Raw genomic sequence first — 18,968 nt, 5'->3', positions numbered from 1 at the left:
TCTTTTCTGCGACAATTTTTATTGACGCAATATTTATTGAGAACCTTTACGACATATTAGCTGGAAGCACACGCACACCACCCACCCCCGCTTTTTGTGCTGTATGATGAGCTTGAGACGTTTCTCAAAAGAATGGCAGGCGGTACGCACCTGGTCCATCGGCATCCTCCAGGAGCATTTCCAGATCTTGGAAATGAGCTTCTTGAATTGGTCCGTAATGCTCACTTTATGTTTAATCTATTTATCATAAAAGTTCAGAGTATTTAGGTTCGGGGAGCTGGGAGGTTGAGCTTGAGCTAGGCTTGGGTAGATTGTACAATTCGTAGTTGCTCTGTGCGATTGACCTGTTCCAGTGAAACGTCACACTGAGTAACGCTTGGGAGTAGTAAATCATTCTCATTGTGAAGTCTCGGTGACTCGAGCTTTAAATAGTCAATAACGACGTCGACCACGTCCTTACAGTCACCAGAGGAATGGGAGGAAGTCAAGAAGAGTTGCCTCTATAGCGTAGTTCCCTAGCGATAATCATGGAAGGAATAGTTGTTAGTGGGAAGGGTTAAGAATCAGGATTCACTGCGGTAAGTGATGTGATTATGTTAACTCGGACCCGAAACGATTCGACGAAACATGGGTCCGAAAAGCGATTTTTTTTAACAATGGCGGAAGTTATCAACGAGCTACCTGAGAACGTAACCGAAAGAACTCGACAATGACTTGAATCAGCGACTTGTTATATTATTTTTGCGCCTAGTATTCTCGTGCATTCTCAAATTCCGAAGATTTTTAATATTAAGCTACCTAAGAAGGTAGCCAAAAGAACTCCTCAATGATGGTTCGAATCGACGATATATTATGAGATCGTTCGCATGTAGTATTCCTCTATTGTTATCCCTAAAGATTACTAATGGGCTACCTGAGAAGGTAAACGAAAGAATTCCCTTACAATGACTAGAATCGGCCACTTATTATATGACGTAGTACTCTCTAGTATCCTCAAATCGCCACGCCGGAGATTATTATTAAGCTACCTAAGAAGGTAACCAAAAGAACTTCTCTATTGTATTCTTAACACATTGCGGGTCGCTCACGAGTTTTCTCGTGTTTCGCGTTCCGTCTGTTATGGATGGATCACGAAATAACCCGTGTTTTCTACACTTGATGGTTAAATCATTCTAACAAGGTCTACCGATGGCTCGCCTTCGTCTCATCCACATCGAAGGAAACGATCTCATTCGTTGAATCCGAACAAATGAAGCGTTCAAGTTTGCCCCAAAACGTTCGGTTCTTAATATGTTAAATCGCAACGACGGAGTTTATCTGAGAAGGTAACCGGAAGAACTCATCAGCAATAGTTCGAATCGGTAATATGTTGTGTGTTTTCACGCGTAGTACTATATCATGGATTTAGAGCGCGACGCTGGAGGCTAATTAAAAAGCTACCTAAGATCACTTTTAAAATCATAGAAGTACACACCTTCATCAATATAAACACTAACTACAGACAAACACATTACATTATCTAACAAAGCGTCTGAAACCGTTTAATTGGAAAGAAAAGAAAAGAAAAACAGATAACTGAGACAAAGATAGATCACTATCCAAACCAGTTATAGAAAGCATATAAAATAAACTGGCGATAATTTTGAGATCATTTATGGTCAATGATCAAACTGATCATTCACCATGAGCTAAGGATTGTACCGCTCATGACGACTCTACACGAGCTGACGATTGAGCCGGCTAGTGACCATTCTATCCTGGATTGCTCGAGTCAAGAAGACGCACCACGCTAGAAATGGGGTACAGACTAGGGGGGCGTTGCTGATTAATTGTCAGCTGCATCCCAATAGGAAGTACCCCGTGTCGGGTACATGTACAGTGCCTTGGAGACAACAACATCCCAATTACGAGAACACTTGTAATACTAACCTCGAGCCAACCGCGAGTAATCGGTTACATATTACTAACATAGCTAATAGGAAATATTGTCAAAATATTGTACGCTTATGTGCCTTAACAAAAATATATATTTTGGGAAAAAAATTCGAGATCGCGTATAGAACTCTTGTTAGACCCAAATATCTACAATAAATCATTTATATTCTCAGAGATTTTTGTGCATTAGTACAAAAAACATCTTCATCGCATTGAAACCTAATATCTAACAGAAAAAAGCAAAAAAGAATATTCAGAAAAAAACATACCCATGGGGCACCCTATTCGGTATTGAATACATTGCAATCAGTATCCTAGCGGTATTATATGTAGTTTACAACCTATTCGCATGCCTACCAAGTTTTTCGTGCACAATTTCATCAAAATCGGTCGAGTCGTTTTGGGGGAGTTCGGTAACAAACACCTCGACACTAGATTTTTATATTTTTTATGAGTAACTCCAGCTGCCTTTGCTTTTCTGCCATTTCCGGGCTTCCTGTCGAGACGTTCTCCAGATCGTTTAAGGGCATGACCAGGGTTGCCAACTATTATTTTCAAAAATCAGGGAAAATAAAAAATATAAAATCAGGAGAAATCAGGATAGCTCATTGTTGTCCGGAATATTTGAAGCGATTTTTGGAAACACAAACGCATGATTTCTAAGGCAAACGAACATTTATTCAAGTTTATATGCACAATTTTGTTCCACGATCTTTCGCCATCTTTCACACAGTTTAAAACATTTATCCTCCTAGAATATGTTTGCTTTCTCGTCGAAAACTGTTTTATAAAAATTAAAGAAAGATATTTTCTATGTTGTCCACAGTGTCGAAGCACGCATGAGAGTATTTCGCAAGGACCTTAACCTGTGATAATTTGATGGTGCAATATCCGTTTAGTTTAGCTGGTGGGATAGCACGTTCCAAAATGTCTAATTGTCGTGTTATCAAAGAGACATGCTATTTGACGTTTCTCTGATGGAACACGACGGCTGTCACATTGCACTAATTCTGGATTTTTTTTTAGTTTGTTGCGAGCAATAGTTGTGGGAATTTATCGACTGTTTGATTAGTAGAAGCTCATAATGGAGCTTCGAGAATAATGAATAAGTTCAGCTTCGAAACCAATTTCGAAAGATGATGCTAATGATGATGAGTTTTTGTGGATGTATCAGGAAATGACACTCCGTGGGTATTGGATAACTCAACATTCAGCTAACTCACGGGCGGATTTTCCGGGAATTTGTGGAATTTAGTGCAATTTTAAAATTTTTAACTAATAAAATAGATGAATTGCAGATTTTTTCGTGTTTTCGGTCTTTTTCCATGTTTAACAAGTTTTTGTCAGGACGGTGTCGATACTATGAACGACAGTAGCAAATATAGAAAATGAAAGGTCGCCCGCCCAACCAGGGCTCACAATATTAATAAACTAAATAATCAGTTATAATAATTTAAGATTAGTTCGATGAGAGATATTATAATTGCTTCATGAGTTGAAACATTTTTCACTGTACTTATGCAGCGAAATTTCTGCCTATTCGTCGTGTTATTGTTTCTGTACAGAAATTGATTGCCGCAGTACTAGTTCATCCACTTGCGGCACCTTTATCACTTCAACCGAATGTGAATTATTATTGACCTACTCGAAACAGCTCCACAAAATTTTCCTAAAACTTCTTTTCGAACATTCAAAATAAAACTTCTCTTTCGCTGCCGACTTCATTCAATTCTGTCTGTGTACTCTTTTCTCTTGTGTTAATATTTACAATTGTGTTTTATGTTGGTTTGTGCATAATAAGCAATTCAACAGTTTCTAATGTGAATTGTGTTAATTTTTTCTTTCAAAATATTGAGGTCATTGGCTACATTTGTATGCTTTGTCCTTGTAGAAATTGTATCTACATTGTGAAACATTCAATCAGCCATATACATTCAATGCAATGGAATCCTATACGGCATCATCATCCGTCAAACAGTATTCAATTACAAAATGTATGTATTCCACAGGCGTATTTGAAATGATATTTCCATAGAAAGTTTGCTGGTTATCCAAAAACTTTATCGAACACCATATTTCGTTGACACAGCTGGATTTCAAGTTATGATTTGGAAAACAAGATCTTTTTATTTTGGATACACAGTTATAAAAAATAAGTCGTTTTTTTAATTTGTTTATATCACAATGAAAGATGTAGTTTTAGGTAATTGTCACCTTATGTCCCGACAAATTTGACGAGGAGTTTCTCTAAGATGAAAATCAAAAGTATAAATAACTATCCGTCTCTATATTCAGTATTCTAAGAATCAATGTATCGGGTTTCTCCATAAAGTAATAAAATACATTCTGATTAAGAAAATACAGGATATTATTATACCATTAGTTATTTTCATCGATAAGAATCTTCTGAGCAAAGGTTCATGGTTTGAATCAATTCTTCAGAAACGACTAAATGCTTAAGCATGATATGCAAATGTATTTATATTTAACTCTTTGTGGTCGCTTGTCTGCTCTCAGCCACCACAGCAAGAAACCATGCTAATCTTTTATTTTACTCAACCGAGTACAGGGAAACTTCGATATAACGTACCCTCGTTATAACGTACCCTCGATATAACGTCACTCGATATAACGTACATTTTACCTCGATATAACGTACACATTTCCAAAGCGTAAAGGAAACATTTTTTCAATATTTTTCTTCAGATAGAACAATCAATTATCTGTATTGTGATGCTAAAACAAGTTTTGTACCTTCAATCAATCCCGAAATGCGGCTGGTTTTGTGATTGCGGATTCTAAATGAACCAAGCTTTAATCAACAGTACGAAGGGAAACATCATGAGAAAGACTGGCTTCGTCTTCTGATTGATGTTATTCATTAACTATACTAAAACAGCAACACAATAATGTATTATAGACTACGTTTGTGAGTACTTTATTATGCTTCGATATAACGTACAATTCGATACAACGTACAATTCGATACAACGTACAATTTTGAAAGTGAAATGTACGTTATATCGAAGTTTACATGTACCAGTTTATGCACAGCGCGTTGAATGCATAGGAATGTGGAACAAAAAACATAACAGCAGAATTTAGTCGTTGTAACACTTGGGTGTGACGGAAAGATTGTTCATAAGTATCAGAACTACTGTTTGCATGAATGTCTCATGTTATTCGAATAAGTGTCTCAAGCTACAAAATCATCTGAAGTGAAACGTTCTGATTGATTGTTTGAGTAAATTTTGGTTTAAATTATATTGAAGTAGTTGTTTTTAAAGAGCAGAATAATTGTTTGCATGAGTGTCTTCTTCTTCTTCTTCTTCTTCTTCTTCTTCAATGGCACTAACGTTCCTAGAGGAACTTCGCCGTCTCAACGTAGTATTACTTGCGTCATTTTTATTAGTACTTAGTTGAGATTTCTATGCCAAATAACACGCCTTGAATGCATTCTGAGCTCTAGAATACGCGTGATCACAGTGCAAGTCGGAGGAAATTTCTTTGACGAAAAATTCCAGCGACCAGAACGGGAATCGAACCCGAACACCCGGCATGTTAGTTATGACGCTAACCACTCGGCCACGGGAGCACGCATGAGTGTCTTATGTCGTCTGAATAATCTCATGTAAAAAAATCTTTGTTTGTTAAAAGTGAAACGTGAGGATCTTTTCGGATACATATTGCTGGCATTGATTACACATTAATTGTATCAATGATAAAAATGTCTCATATTCAACGGATAATAAAAATAAAATTATGTATTGATTATCTTCATATGATTTACTCTTGGAGAATGTTCCGAAAGATTTCACTCGAGGACGAACCATAAAATACATTTTTCATATAAAAACATTACATAAAAAAACATTGTTAAGTTAATTCATATATATAGTTCACAAAACAAAATTTAAAAAAATGTTAATTTTTCTGATCTGGCATGTATTACTGTTTTTTCAAGGAAAAGTAATTCCGACCAGTACGACACCCATGCCCAAATTTAATACGACCGCAAAGGGTTAATTGATTCTGATCTATAATCCTTAAAAAAATATATAATATGACACACGCTGGAAGATGTGAATTCATAACGTTATGAGAAATCTAATCCCAAACTTCGTGCGTACCGGAAACCCATAAATTTTCCTTCTGACAACTAATCTCGTTGACCTTCGGTGTCTAACATGGATCCGATCACAGTCCGGAATCCGAACTCTGGAAAAGTCAGAAGACAGCAGTAAATCGTCTCCAATTAATCTCTGCCTCCAATCGCGCTGGAGTGAACCGAACACACCAACTGCAGGCGCCCTATTTAGGCAAGCATTTGTTGCCAAGCTTTGGTCTAAACTAGAAAATGCTAAATCGACACAAAGGTCACGCCAGCCGTCATTCGACCATTAATCTGCTAGAAATGACATAGTTCTTTTGAACTGCAGCCAGCGGATCGCCTGGAGCTAGAGCAATCGTAAATATCGCTATCAGTTCACCGTTGATGTTCTGAAATTGGAACGCTGGACGCAGGTGTAGAAGTGATTAGCGCGAATTTATTCGGTCAGCCAGCCGCTCCTTCACCCATCCGCCCACGCGATTGACCTGTTCTCTATAAAGTGTGCGTTGTCATCGTTTGAGGAATGTCATTCGTCGCGAGGTTTATAAATTTTGTGTCACCGTCCGATCCAATCAAGCGACGAAAATTGCTCTGAGGGACCAACCACGGCGAGATAACTTTTGGGGGCACGGAATTGATGAAAAGTTTCTCGGCGCGCGAAATTCCAGCGAACAATGGTGGCGTTCTAGGCTAGCGCGGATCCTATTCATAACTGCACGGGACACGGGGCTGCATTTGAACATTTCTGAAAGAGAAATATTTTTATTCCCGGCGCTCGAATCCTCCCAATATGCGTCCCTTATATTTCATCTTGCTGCAGCAGCAATTTGCGTCACCGCGTTGCTGCTGGCTGGTTTTGAGAGTTCAACTGAATGCAATAAACTTTCGGACAAATTGATGCCATTCGTAGGTAAATCTTTCGAGCGCACTTCAGGTGCATGGAAGGCGTTCCAACTTCTAGGAGCGATTGCAATTTTATTGCTCGATGAGAGTTTGGAATGTTTTATTATTGCGATTGTTGTGCTGTCTGACTGGTAGAACTATTAAGCGAACTGATGCAGAATTTAATGATTCATGATAGAATTGAACAGTTTGAATATTCAAGTATTTTTCGTTTGTTTTTAAGCCGCGTCATAATCTTATGTTAGACGAAGTTCATACCAATTCGACTAGTGATTGGCAGCTCCATCGCAGATTGCAGTGAAACTTTGCATACTTGAAATCACAAAAAAAAAACAATCTAGACGATTTTTTGAGAAGTGGCGAATTTTGAAAGTTTACATAGAAGATACGAGTGGATCAGTTCCACTTACATCAGTTTTTTAGGAGTCTCCATGCAAAATGCTATACATGTATTTCGGAAGATACAAAATATTGAAAGTTGACGATTTTAACAAAAGTCCATATTATAACATTATCTAAAAATTTTCCGAATACATTATATCGCTATATTGACTTTGAACAAAATTAGGATTAGTTACATTTTATCAAAAAGTTGTTGTTAGAGAAACTTTTTTTTATTTTGAATGCAAATAATTTATTGATTTTCTTTGCTTATTTAAATTCATAGTACCTACTTACTCTCACTTGTCCAGTATTATTATTATTTCAATATACCTAAAAAAAATCTGATTATTGTAATAAAAAATATACATCACATTAGAAATCTATTCAAGATTCATCAAAGAAAATCATTATCCTATACACTCACAGCAAAAATGCATTACGAATTACCAATTACAGCGCGGACTCGGTTATAAACGGTCTCTGATTTCTTTCCACTGTATATAATCGTGTCAAAAAATAAAAATTTTAAAATTCGTTTTTTATGCATATATTTTTCGTTTATTGAAAATAAAAGAAGAATTTAAATCATCCCCTAAAAGTAGGAAAACACCTTTCTCACAGGAAAAAAAATATTTTTTTTCCAGAATCTCTCAGGAGGTGATAGATGATCATATATGATGGGAAAAATCCTTCTACGCATATGTTCGAATTTCAACAATGAAAGAGTTATGAAACTTTTTTTTGTTTAGGACTCTGTTGTCTGAAACTGGCTCTACACTGAAAAATATGCTACGTAAGCCAATTCTGTTGCTTTCATTTGAAGGGGAGACTATCCTCTATCATTCTCAATTTCGCTGCAATATCGATATAAATAATTGCTGGTGAAAATTCAAGCAAAATCTTTAAAAATCGCCATTTTTACACCATTGCACAATGGTCCAGGAGATGCATTTAAGTTGAAATAAGCATTTAGAGCTCGACATTTATTCTCTAGACAAAAACTGTCTGAGACAAAATTGTTACAAATGATAGAGCGCTCATTTCTATGTTATCAAAAATAGGGTGACCGAAATTGTCGATGAAATAAAAAATATAACTTTCTTATTTTTATAGATAGAGGTAAACATAGTTCGACAATGTTGTAGTCCCAGTTATTTGAGACATCTTTGTAGAACAAATTGTTTTTTCTATCGGTTGAAATAACCGATATAGCGTCTTTTTTCTAAGTTATGTCAGGGTCACCATGAAAAAAATTGTTTTCTTGCTCTAACTTTCATATATCAAATTCTACATGCAAACTGTCTTTGAAAGACTTTTAGAACTTAATAATACAAACATTTTGCGATGCAGTACTTGTCAATATCTTAACTTCAGTCAAAGTTATTGATATTTCTTCCCAAAAAACATCTCTTTTCATTTGTTTCTCATTTTTTTTGGGGCAAATATAAAAAAATATTTGTTGACGAAATTCGAAAGAACAAATTTCACTCTATATAATATGTGATTTTTAATACTATGTTAATTTTCGTGTCTGAGTAAATTAAAATTAAAATTATGAGTTTTTGGATTAAAACCCTTCAATAACTTTGAGCAGGATTAAGATATTGACAAATTCTGCATCGCAAAATGTTGATATTGATAAGCTCTAAAAGTCGAACGAAGACAGTTTCGATGTAGATTTTTCAATATAGAAGTAAGAGTGGAAAAACCTGTTTTTTCATGGTTACCCTAATGTAACTTAGATAGAAAGCGCTAAAAACAACTTTGAGGGAGATATTTATTCTTTGGACAAAAACTGTCTTCGACAAAGTTGTTACATATGATAGAGCACTTATTTTTATGTTATCAAAAATAGGGAGACCAAAGTTGTCGATGAAATTAAATATCTAACTTTCTCATCTTTATAAATCGAGATAAGCATAGTTTGACAATGTTGTAGCACCAGTTATTTTAAATAACTTTGTAGAACAAAAAATTGATCTATCTTTTGATATAATCGAATTGGCGCTTTTTTCTAAGTTGCACATTGTGCGATGCAGAACTTGTCAATATCTTAATCCAACTCAATGTTATTGATGGGTTTTCATCCAAAAACTCATGATTTTAATTTTGATTTACTCATACACGAAAAATAACATAGTTTTGGAAATCACACATCATGTAGAGTGAAATATGCTCTTTCAAATGCCGACAATAGAATTTGTTTATATTTGACCCAGAAAGAACGACAAACAATAGAAGATAGTGTATTTTTTGGGAAGAAATATCGATAACATTGAGTGAAGTTGAGATATTTACAAGTTCTGCATCACACAATGTTTGTATTAGTAAGCTCTAAAAGTCTTTCGAAGACAGTTTGCATGTAGAATTTGAATTATAAAAGTTAGAGCAAGAAAACAGTTTTTTTTCATGGTGACCTTAACGTAACTTAGAAAAAAGGCGCCATATTGATTATTTCAAGAGATAGAAAAAAAAACTTTGTTATACAAAGTTGGCTCAAATAACTGGAACTACAACATTGTCGAACTATGTTTACCTCTATCTATAAGGATAAAAAATTTATATTTTGTATTTCATCGACATGTTTGGTCACCCTATTTTTGATAACATAAAAATGAGCCCTCTATCATATGTAACAATTTTGTCTCAGACAGTTTTTGTCTAGAGAATAACTGTCGAGCTCTAAATGCTAATTTCCACTTAAATGCATCTCCTGGACCATTGTGCACTGTGCTTATAATAGCCTCCCAAATTTAACATTAACGTTGAAAGGTTACATTTTTTCTTGAAATCAGTCATATTTGAACAATAAAAATAATTTTTTTTTTTTTTCAAACTGTATATAATCGTGAGGCTGGCATAAAAATGAAACACAAATTTCTGCATAACTCGAGAACTAATCAAGCTAATGGAACCAAATTAGGCCTATGGAGGGTTTAGGTTACACTAAATGTTTATATGGTGGTTAAACACTCCACCCCCTCTCTAAGGGGGAGCTGCCATACGAATGAAACACAAATTACAGGGGGCACACAAACACAAACTTCTGCATAACTCGAGAACTAATCAAGCTCAATTTGGTATGTGAGGGTTTTTGGGTATGAGAAATGTTTCTATGATGGTATGACACCCCTCCCTCCTCTGGAATGGAGAGGGGGTCCCATAAAAATATTACAGACATTTCAACCAAAAATATTCCAGAAAAAAAATGTTCGGAAAACTCTGAAGGAAAAGGGGAAAATTCAGAAAATTTGATTCCCATATGTTCTACAATTACATTGTGACAAGTGCTGTTAGTCCATTTGATGTTTGCGCTAGCGAAATTGATTTTTGTTCGAAACTGGAAATGGGTTTTAATGTGATGAAACTCCTATATCTTCTTCTTTCTATACCAATTAAAGAGTATCGCCGAATGTGTTGATAAGAGCAGAACTCGAGGAAGGAATTGTCCGATTTGGGGCTGTCTTTATTCTATCATATTTTCTGTATAAAACATTTATTCCATGTAACGGAGAAACAGGTTATTTGCAAGTTATTTGCTAGTTTGTTAGAAATTTGTTAGAATGTAAAAGGTAAATTCAACGGGGTCGATTAGAAGATCAATCAATGAACAGTTCTGCGATTGGACTCATGAACGTAGTAAGAAAACGTGAATGTTTGAAGGTGTTGATAACAAAAAACAAATGTTGGGCGGGACGAAGTTTGCTGGATCAGCTAGTATATTATAAAATGTATCGTAAGAACGATTCTGCGTAATATGCAATTGGAATCTCTTAATTTTTCGTTATATTTTCCATAGAGTGACCCCCCCTCCCCTATAAATAAATGAAAGACGTAGACCTACGTCAAAAGCTTAAGTCTTTTTCAAAAAGTTGTTTGAAAAGTTGATGATGCTGCCAATAACAAGTCAAGCTGGCATGAAATTCGTTGATATTGGTCTGAAATTCATCTGAACCAAAAAGCATGTAATATCTTTTTCGGTCAGATAAACAAATTCAAATAATTCACCTGTGTATCCTAAGGCTCGGGCAATTCGCGATCAGCTGAATCCCATAACCGAAAGAAATTAGAACACCTTTATGGGCGCAACTTCATCGCATTCCGCTCTCGCCGAAACGACTTCATTCTTTCGGCGAAAAAGAGAGTTTGCAACAAAGTCTCCCGGGTCACTCTCCAACAATGGGAGAATGAGTGCCGAAAAAACGGCGCGCATCTCTGTGAACGCACCCCTTCATTCACACGCGAGCACAAACCGTTGGGATGTCGATTCGCCCACTCATCCACCCATCCAAGCGGGGGATGCATGATGAACACATGTTGGCTTGGATTGCGCCTGTGGGACCACATGGCACATTCACCATCATCATTGCCATTATCATCTTCCGTCGCGTCGTCCTCACCACCATAATCATCATAATCATCATCATCATCATCATCATCGGCAGCAGTAGTGGCAACGGCGATAATATTGCCATCATCAATTGGACTCCTATAAAAGCATTCCTCAAGCAGGAAAGAAGCTGCATTCGGCTCGTGTCTGGCGTTCTGATTGGTGCACCGCAGCGAATTCTGCACACAATAATCTTATCAAAGGCTACAAAGGCCTAATAGTGCACACAATCCCGGCCACAAAAGAAAGTCCTTGAAAGCGCTTATATTGTTTGATTAGCGGTGTCGAGGCAGTTTGTTCGGCAGTGGTTCCCAGTTTTCCGGTGTGGGTTCGAGAGACAACCCAACGCATTGCCATCATCATCATCAGTGCGCCGCGCGGTGGGAGGAAGAGGGAGTGCAAATCTGCCGGTCCGCGGGGAAAAAGGGTTGATACCAGTCCATCGTCGCACCGTGCGAAAGCCATTCAATTGTGACTCGTCGAAGCGAAAGGATTGTTCCGCCCAAGGTTCCCCCAGAAGTTTGTTGATCAGTTTGAAAAAGTGTGCAAATTCAGAAATCAGCTGATATATTTGCCGAGGCCGAGAACCGAGAAGATAATTATCTAATTTGTGTTGGTTGGCTTTTTTCTGGGATACGGCGAACCGTTGCCAACCGTTGGTATTGTAAATAAATCAACTGATTGTGCTTGCTTGTTGGTGATCAAATTAGAAGATTATCAGTGAAACGTGAGTTGGTTTATTGTTGGACCAATCGGGGCACTGAAATAGACATTCAGACGCAAGAAAACACAACGTTCGGCTGTTGTGGGGATATTCATCGGACGCTGAAACCAAAGGATTGTTGGAAGCGGTTCGCTTTGGTTAATTTGGTAAGTGGATTTTGTGGCTGCTTATTGTATGTTTCGGACTGTTATTGAATGAGAGATGGAAATTCCTATTAGTACAACTGATATCAACTGTCTGAAGAATTATGTTTTGGGAGATCAAAATTATCAGAAATGTTTCAACATTCTCACAGAAGAAAAATTTCGTAGGTGACCTTGACCAAATATTTGTTGAAAAGTCAGGTTCGCATTTCAAATTTGTACACCCAATTTTGAAGACTGTGCAATACAGCTGTCGGATCATTTCACTTTAGATTGATATGTCTTCGAAGAGACATCAGTTGTTTCACGCGTCGTTAGAGCTGTCGATATGAGTGCGAAACAGGTGGTTATTTGCCCGCTGGGAACGATTCCATTAGATCCTTTCGAATCATGTGTCTCGATTGTAGACGGGTAAATTGAATGTTTAGTTTCACAAATATATACATTCTATTCAAAGTGGAACGGCGCTTCTGAATTTAAAATATTCAACATGAGAATCAATGTCTGTTCATCAGACCCTGCGTTAATGTTCGTATATACCAATGTTTAACCTGATCAGAAAAAAACGAATTTATTTCAATTCAATTCATGATATACACAGTGCGTCATTTATGTTTGAAGACTAGCAGAGGAAAAGAGTTTTTAAACCACACTTTTTCATCGATTTAACAGATGTTTTAAATTTAAACGTTTCGGTCAAAGTTGTTCGAGTCTACTGTCGTTAAAAAATGTTCCTTCAATAGCCCCTAAATTTCGGACATTGAGAAAAGTCATAAGGTAAATACGGCGGATGTTTAAGGAAGTATACGTGATTACGATCCAAAATTGACGCACAATCAGTGTGGTGTTCGGGTCGTTCGGGCGATTTCTGGTCATCAAATTGAAGATGATACGGCCAAAATAAACGAACTCTTTAGCTGTCACCCCTGGCTGCTATACCTGGTTTGAGTCCCGGAGTCTAGACAGTGGTGTTTTCATGCGAATTTCTCGATAGTTGATTTTTAATTTCAATATAACAATGTAACAGAAAAAAATAATCATACTAAAGATAATCTTTGCATTTTTCAAGTTTATCACGCGCTTGTTGAACAACTCTCCAACAACAAAATAACAAACATTGGAATAATTGTTGGCCCATTTTTTCTATTTATATTATTCCTATATGATATTGGCTGCAATCTATTGATAAGTTAACTTTTATGAATAATATTGTGTCACTGAAAATACCAAATTCTACCCAGTCATTAAAGCAACTTTGTATATTTGAAATCTTCAAAAAAATTGGAGTACTTTTTGAAAAGGGCCAAATTTTTTTTTAATTTTTTTTTACAAAAATTAATAACTCCTAATTAATATGAAACCTATTCTGGTCTAAGGATAAAATGTAGAAAAGTGTTTAACTTTTCAAAAAAAATACAAAAAAAAACATATTTTTTCAATTTCGCTGAAAAGAAAAATAATAAATCAAAACTCATTTTTCTTAAAAAAAAATTTTTTAATTTAAAAAAAAATTATATGAATAGCCCTTATAATTTCCAGCAAGTCATTCATACATCGGAGGATGAGATCTTTTACAGGGAAAAAGTTTTTCTAACAACAACTTTTTCATGATTTTTTTCCTAATCCTAATTCTGTTTAAAGTCAAGATAGCGATATAGTGTATTCAACAAAGTTTTATATCTCATTAAAATATATACTTTTGTCGAAGACGTCAACTTTCTATCTTTTATAGTATTTTTGTATGAAGTTTTGTATGACTCCTGAAAAAAATAATATTTTACTCGTTACATTTATGTGGATAAATTCTCGCGTTTGACATGTTCTTCACATGTTTCTAAATAGAAAAAAGTTTTCAGAACATGTAAATCGCGATAATTTATACACAGAAATATTACGAATTAAACATTAATAGTAATTTTTCAAAGATTTTTTTTTTAATTTGGTAGTTTTTTTTTGTGAAAATTATAAAAATTTCCTGCAATTCATCCTTTGACCAGAATTTTTTGTGTAAAAAATTAAGAAACATTTTTTGGTCCTTTTCAAAACCTAGTTTAATGACAGATTAAAGGTGGACGTGAATGGAGAAACCAACTCATCACAACATTTTTGAGCATGTAGGTATTCCATCAGGACTGGATATTGAACATTTCAATTTGTTTATGGCGAATTTCACTCGATTCGATGTGATCTCAAGGTTTCCCAGATGGCACACATCTCTTGGTGTATCTCTACAAGCGTTAAAGATTCCTTACGAAATCGTGTCGTTGAATGCGCTTTTGAAGTGAGTTGCAAACAATCTACATTCTTCTGCAGTTGAATTAACAACCTCGTTGCCCAGAAACATTTCCGAGGGCAACCCATTGTTATCCTTCCGTATTGATTTTACGAATTTCCAAAAATGTGCAGGATGTCTGCGTAAATCTTCTTGAGTCCGTATGCAGTAGCGTTTGTATAAACAGCGGTTATATATTCGGTAACTGTCACTAGCTCGTGCGAAATGTTGCTTGGTATATAAGCACCGGGATCGGCAATAGACTCGAAGCGCCTTCGATCTTAGACATTTTAGATGCCTCCCAAGCAACCCTGGGGTGTGCATTTCCCCAGGGTGGCTTGGGAGACGGTCTGCGCAGTGGGATGAAATCAATTAAATGACTTTTAAGCAAACTTGTAAAGCAATCAACTGCAACGTTCATATCGTCAGCGGATTCTAGGAAATGACAATCAGTTTGGCGAAGGGCTTCTAGTAAGCCTTCAGTATTGGTTCGACGAAAGTCGAGTCCAGGCTCATCCGGAATGTACAAGTACGATGGATTGTGAGAGACTAACTGTCAACTCCAAAGCAGGATGGTTGGAGTCATGAACGGAGAGCGGTTCGGCTGCTTCTTCGAGATGGCATCGTGAGAAGAAAGGAAGGAAAGATGGCATCAACGGAAGGACAATCGTTTCTTGGAGTGTTCCAGACAAGTCCCGACTGATTGTAGTCACCAAGCAAAATGGCAAAATCATTATCACCAAGGCGGGAATCACCGTCATGTGATCTGCGACTGTTGACTTTGCTGCGATCAGTTATCTGAACTGTGTACGAATCTCCAAAAACTTGTGATGAAAAAATTTTATTGTCGAGCCAAGTTTCCATCAGCACAATTACATCATAATGGAAGGATGAAATGGTCGAGAAAACGAAATTTTTGTGCGCATTCCTCGAACATTCTGGTAATAAACCGTTAATTCCCCAGAAACAGTCAACGGAGACGGTGATGAAGGATGTTCTGTTGGAAGAAATTTTTGAAGTCTCAGGCAGAACAAGATATAACCATATCGAAAATGAAAAACACGGCGGATTATGTGCACTGTTTCCGGATTAAAAGTGGCTTCAAAGTGGGCCCAATGCAGCAAATGTATGTATATTGTGGTGCATACCGTAAAAACATTTTGTTTATGAACAAGGAACAAAGCCTGAGCCTGTAAAAATAAACGGATTAATAAAAAAAAAGGAACAATGCGGCGATTTTTATTCGATCAGTTGCCTGTCCACTACTTATTCTTAAAATTTATCAGGTGCAATACATATTTTAGATTAATGTGGGCTTTTTATATTAACTATATGCAATGAAAGATGTCAAATTTTGTAAATGCTTGTGCCATAGTAGTTTGTTTTGAAATAATAGCAACATTAAAGGAAATTAGAAAACCGCTATCAGGTAACTTTTAACGACAAAAAAAATCAGAACCACATGTCTAATGTAAAGAAGAAAACATTAAATGAGAAAAGTCTGGTGCATGCGAATATGCACACAGATGTGATATGAAATTGATAGCAAGAATTTTTCTGTTATCCGGATTGTCAATATTAACTGGATACAGTAAACTTCCGAACATACATATTTCACTTCCTATTTTAAATACAGTTATACAAGAAAAGAAATGAGATTCTAATGTAAATCCGAAAGAACATTCCATACAATCAAATAACGTTACGTTCCAGATTGTACCCATTACTTCCCCCAGTAAAACGTCATTCATTTTAGGGACCATTATGTCTTTAACCCTAATATACTCGCGCAAGTGGTCTCCCAGACCGATAATCAATAATTTTGTTTTGAGGAGGGTGACTTTAAAAGCTGAGTGAAGGTGAAGAACACATATTTTCTGGAGTTTCTTCATTCAATTATATATTTTTCTTCAAATAAATACCAATAACGAATAAAAATACACAATAGCAATATTACAGAGATACGTACAGCCTGTGATGAGTTGTGTTCATAGTACACGCGGATTGCTGGACAGAGTTGCTTTGTTTTACAGTTTAACTAGCTTAATTTTGTCTCGATTTTCGAGCTTTATCACAACAAACATCAAAGATTCGTTTGATGAATTCTCAGTTGAACTGAATGCAAAGGCATCTAGGCTTCCTAGATCGAAAAAGCTCATTTAGTAGTCCTACACGAAGCCGCTGTTGTTAACGATGCTGCATTTGTACATTGTACATTGATTCAATCCGATGAGATATTCCTAAAAGTTGTCCAACGTTAATTTTTTCAGAAGAGTAGTGAGGGGCAAAAGTTCGCATTGTACTTTTTGAAACATACCAGCATAAAAATCTTGCAATACTGTGTAAGTCTAACACATTATTACACCAGCAGCTCGCACGTATGAAAAAGATACATTTTATAAGAATGGCGGAATGTTTTGAGGTAAGAGGTATTTTTCTTTTTTTTTCTAATTTATTCAATTTTCAGAATAACGAATATGATATTTGAAATGAATAGAAAATCAGAAACTACAGGGTCAGTTTAAGGAATAAATATAAAGGATATCCGAAGGATTTAATGGAAATATATATAGAAAGAAAATATAAAGTATAAAGGAAGCTAGAAAAAAAAAATTTCAACCAATTAGAAATATTCCAAACTTACGTTTAAGGTAATTTTTTCAACAGAATATTTCATAAAGTTTTTTGGTCTGTTTTGGTACTGACTTGAAAAATAATAGGGTATAAGTTAAACAACACATTTCGGAAATATTCATACTTTCTGGAAATCGTGATCAATTTTCCCCTGGATCACGGTATATGAAATGAAACTGTATAATCATCCTGCCGCACCGGAAATTCATCTCCCGACACTCAAACCGATTTCCGCCATCGATGGCCCAGTCAATAACAGTTAACTTTCCTTCCTCCTGCTCCTAATGATAGAATATACAACCATTGTGACCCGAACAGAGCAAACTTTTTCTCGTGAAGCGATTCCTGTCAGGCAGCGGAGGCAGCAGAGCAGTGAATGGAGGCTACATCACAAGACTACCCAACCTTTCGTCGCTCCAAATAAAAGTGCAAAGTAAGCACAGATAGAGGGCAGAAAGTGGGGCGGCGTCAGAAAACAAGAAAAGTTTTGCTTTATAACACACAGTGCGCTGCTACGCGACTCTTTTCATTTTCCCGGTCTATTCTGTTCTGAGATTCCTTGCCCTATCGTAAGGGAAGAGGAAAAACCTTACACCCGGCGGAGGCGCAACCGAACTTTCCTCCCCTGCATCGGAGGCATAAATCTTACGTATGTTAGGGAATTTTAAGAGAAATTACGACTGTGGAGATGGGTCTTAACGGAAGGAAACAGAGAAGTTTGTTTCCTTCTTTTCAGGGTCAGAAGAAAATTTATTGAAACAATTATGCCCCCTGTGGTGGCGCATTTATTTCCGTGTAACGGCTGCAGACTTCACCACTAAGTGGTTATCATCTGCTTGAGCATCAATGAACGTGATATGAGGGTCAATGAAGTGAACCAGAAATTGGATGCGTGCTCATAGTTTTTCGTCGCGAACAACGATAAGAATCAATGTCATCGCTTAGATCCGTGAACAAGTGTTCACTCAAAGCTTTCCTCTGATCAACCCACTTCATCATCATGTAGCGAAACGAATCAGTCCCCACGCGTCATAGTAGCCGGAAGGTAGGACCACCCGGAGGCGAAAAACCGCAACCTTTTCAAGTGGTTCTCGGTGGCGTTTGAACCCTTTTTATTGCCCCCCGGAGGCAAACTCAGCGCGACGGCCTCGTAAGTACTCGTTATGAAGTGGAATAACTTATCACGGGAAAGATTTTCGCTTCCCTTTTATCACCGGTGGAGCTTTTTTAGGGAAATTTTTTTTTATTGGAACGGACAGTATGTACTTTTGAGAGAACCATTTTTCGACGTCGGCTTCCTGTAGTGGCGAGGCTCCAACGTTGTTTGAAAAAGATGTGAAGCCACTTTGATGACACATGGCAATTTGCTGCTGCCTGTTTTTGGCTTGTTGGTGCGAAAATGGAACACTGTCTGCATTGGTGCTGCTGTGGTTTTTTGTGTTTCTGTTGGACGCATTGGACGAAGTATTCCC

At 36.7% G+C, this 18,968-nt stretch overlaps 2 protein-coding genes across 2 annotated transcripts in view; both read left to right on the top strand.

Moving 5' to 3' along the window:
- Positions 1–18,968, top strand: part of LOC129763562 (uncharacterized) — a 212,654-nt gene that overhangs the window by 76,464 nt on the left and 117,222 nt on the right. The window lies entirely within an intron of this gene.
- Positions 11,869–18,968, top strand: part of LOC129763564 (calexcitin-1) — a 175,237-nt gene continuing 168,137 nt past the window's right edge. The window contains exon 1 of the mRNA XM_055762760.1: positions 11,869–12,593. The gene's annotated coding sequence lies outside the window, so the exon portion shown is untranslated. The remainder of the gene's footprint in view (positions 12,594–18,968) is intronic.

The sequence above is a fragment of the Toxorhynchites rutilus genome, chromosome 1, assembly GCF_029784135.1.
Source record: "Toxorhynchites rutilus septentrionalis strain SRP chromosome 1, ASM2978413v1, whole genome shotgun sequence".
Taxonomy (NCBI): domain Eukaryota; kingdom Metazoa; phylum Arthropoda; class Insecta; order Diptera; family Culicidae; genus Toxorhynchites; species Toxorhynchites rutilus.
Note: the sequence above shows the minus strand (reverse complement) of the source record. Positions and strands in the feature narration are given on the sequence as shown.